The sequence below is a fragment of the Sinocyclocheilus anshuiensis genome, unplaced genomic scaffold (genome assembly GCF_001515605.1).
Source record: "Sinocyclocheilus anshuiensis isolate Anshui unplaced genomic scaffold, SAMN03320099.WGS_v1.1 scaffold1486, whole genome shotgun sequence".
Classification (NCBI taxonomy): domain Eukaryota; kingdom Metazoa; phylum Chordata; class Actinopteri; order Cypriniformes; family Cyprinidae; genus Sinocyclocheilus; species Sinocyclocheilus anshuiensis.
This window is the reverse complement of record NW_015552651.1, coordinates 4059-7285: the sequence shown is the minus strand read 5'-3', so window position 1 is coordinate 7285 and position 3227 is coordinate 4059.

The window sequence follows — 3227 nt, the reverse complement described above, 5'->3', positions numbered from 1 at the left end:
TATAATACAGAGCTGGGTAGTAATCTGGATTATGTAATCAGATTCCAAATGTTATGTAGGCTACTTGTAATCAGATTAAATTATATTTTAAAATACTTGTAATTATACTACAGTTACTTTTTTTTTATTGATTACATATTATTTATTCACAAAATAGCAATTAATTATTCATAATTTATTTATTCTCCCCAATTCCTTTTTCATCTTTTAAATGTTCTTTTCTAAAATAGCCTATACTACCGCTTATATATATACTCAGAAAGTCTTCCAGTTCTGTGGACATTCATACAAATGCAGTCAATGTTCAGTTGGCTCACACAGCATTCGACCACTGGACTTAAAAAATAATTTCAATTTTAACATTGCATCAACTAGGCAACTGATGAACACATTAATTTTTATTTGAATTATCACAGTAGATTATTTGACCATGTATTACTTTTTTTGGACTTTTTTTCTTTCAAACACATTAAAATGCACAAATTCACGTTATTTCTTATTTACTTTACTAGCTATATTTATATAACTTTTTTTTTGTCAGCAGAATCTCTTTTACCTAATATATTTACTTGAAGCCCCCCCCCCAGATTTTAAGGTAATAAATGAACAATCAATTAAACCTACGATTTTCCATTTAAACCTACAAACCCCCTGCAGTTCCTATACGAACCCCAGCTTAGGAAACCTTGACGTAATGTAATGTTTAACCCTCGTCTACAGCATAGCGTTGCCCTCAGGCAACGGAAAGTTTTTCTTATGCCCCATGTTCAGTACATGTTTTTTAAATGATTGCAACCAATTAAAATGTTTGAAAAGTATCGATGAACAGTCCAATAAGTTGTGGGAGTCACTATCAATCACCATTTGAAGACAGGACTTCCTTTTCTGACACATGGTCACAGGAGCACATGGTGTGAGAAGGCGGCAAGATTATTTGCTTTAGTAATCTTATTTAAAATGACATGAACTGTACATAAAAAATGTGTGTGTGTGTGAAGGTGTAGAGAAGACTTTTGTCAGGTTTTATGACTTTTTTATTTTGCATGTTCAGAAATGCAGTTTTTATATACATTTACATATACATATAAATTTTGTTGTCTATTATTTTTTGCTCGCATATCTCCAACAAAATATTTGTAGGCCTTCTGTACCATAATGTCTGCTGCAGTTAAAAAAATCTCAGAAATAATCACATTTGATTTGCTTAACCTATATTCTAAAAATAATTTTAATGTCATACAAAAAAAAAAGTAATCGGTCTGAGTAAATTGTAACATTATAAAATTGTGACTGCACAAGTAGTGTAGTAATTTAGGAGGTGAAAATACTGTGAAATTACATACAAATGGCAAGAAATTTGAAAGCATAACAACTGAACGTTTATGAAACGTCTATGCATTTAAAAACACATTTCATTACACCAAATACACAAAATAATGTTCTTTTTAGCAGCATCATATGACCCCTTTAAATATATTTTCTTCTCTATTTAACAGCCTTAACTTACGAAAGACGTCTCCCCTCAGGTAGATTAAATGTTTTCCTGCCTTGCTAAATTTTGTTTAAAAAACTTCATCAAACGGCTACGTTCACAAATAAAACAATAGTTTGAGCATAAATAATAATTAATTATCAATTGAGAATTTGTTATTCATATGGTCTGGTGGTCATATGGCGTATGCCTGCGAATATGGGACAAACTGTGTTATAGCTTTCATATGGGATGCTTCTTTGATGCCTTAAATACGGGCATCCTTATTTCAACCCCATAGCAGTGGCATGACAGTACCGGCCCTCGCGGCCAAAAAACAGACCGGCCCACCTGGAATTTTCCCGGTGCTCCCGATTTGCCAATCCGGGCTTGCATACGGGCAAATCCTGTGTGACAAAAAGGGAAGATGCAAGGTTCCTGGGTGCACAGGAACACCCAAAGTGATGTGCAAAAATTGTAACGTGCACCTCTGTTTCACAGCAGAGAAGAAGTGCTTTTTGAAGTTTCACACGGAGTAAAATCTCATTCCATGAAGTACATGATATGACACAACACACTACATCAGGGCTGGGAAACTTCGGCCTTGGAGGGCCACTGTCCTGTAGAGTTAGCTCCAACCCTAATCAAACACATAAGAACCAGCTAATGAATATCTTTTAAGATCACTAGAAAGGTACAGCCAGGTGTGTTTAATTAGGGTTGGAGCTAAACTCTAGGACAGTGGCCCTCCAGGACCAAAGTTTCCCAGCCCTGCACTACAACACAATCCTAAGTCGCTATCAAATGCAATATATCAATGTGTTTCAAGTGTTTTTCCCTTTTCACATAATGATTTCAACATATTTTGACAGATTTGTGATTTTGTATTGCTCTCTGAACATTGTCTTATGATATGTGAATGGAGAATTTTCTCCGTGATTCTGCACCATTATTGCACAACAACGAAAAAATATTTTGGGATGGGGGGTGGTCAACAAAAAAAATGTTTCATCAATAAAATGTTGCCAAATAAACCAAAAAATGATGTGGAATAATTTTGTATCATGTAGCATCAAAATGTGTGCAGTTCAGGGTTAATGCACTTCATTATGTTAATATATTTTTCTTTTTCTTTGCATTTTTATATCAATATGGTACACGATTATCCTATTTAAATCAATATGATAAACAAGTTAGGTCAAAACTAATCAGTCTGATTTTATTACCTAAAATGTATAATGTAATGGATTACGTAACTAACTACAATTTTTGTATATTTTGGAATCAGTAACGGATTACAATTTTCAAGTGATCTAGCCAGCACTGTGTTTATATATATGTGTGTGTGTAACTCTGGACCACAAAACCAGTCTTAAGTAGTACAGGTACAGTGGTGTGAAAAAGTGTTGGCCCTCTTCCTGATTTCTTATTTTTTTGCATGTTTGTCACACTTTAATGTTTCAGATCATCAAACTAATTTAAATATTAGTAAAAGATAACACAAGATGCAGTTTTTAAATTAAGGTTTTTATTATTAAGGGAAAACAAAATCCAAAACTACATGGCCCTGTGTGAAAAAGTGTTTGCCCCCTAAACCTAATAACTGGTTGGGCCACCCTTAGCAGCAACAACTGCAATCAAGCGTTGGCGATAACTTGCAATGAGTCTGTTACAGCGCTGTGTAGGAATTTTGGTCCACTCATCTATGCAGAATTGTTGTAATTCAGCCACATTGGAGGGTTTTCGAGCATGAACC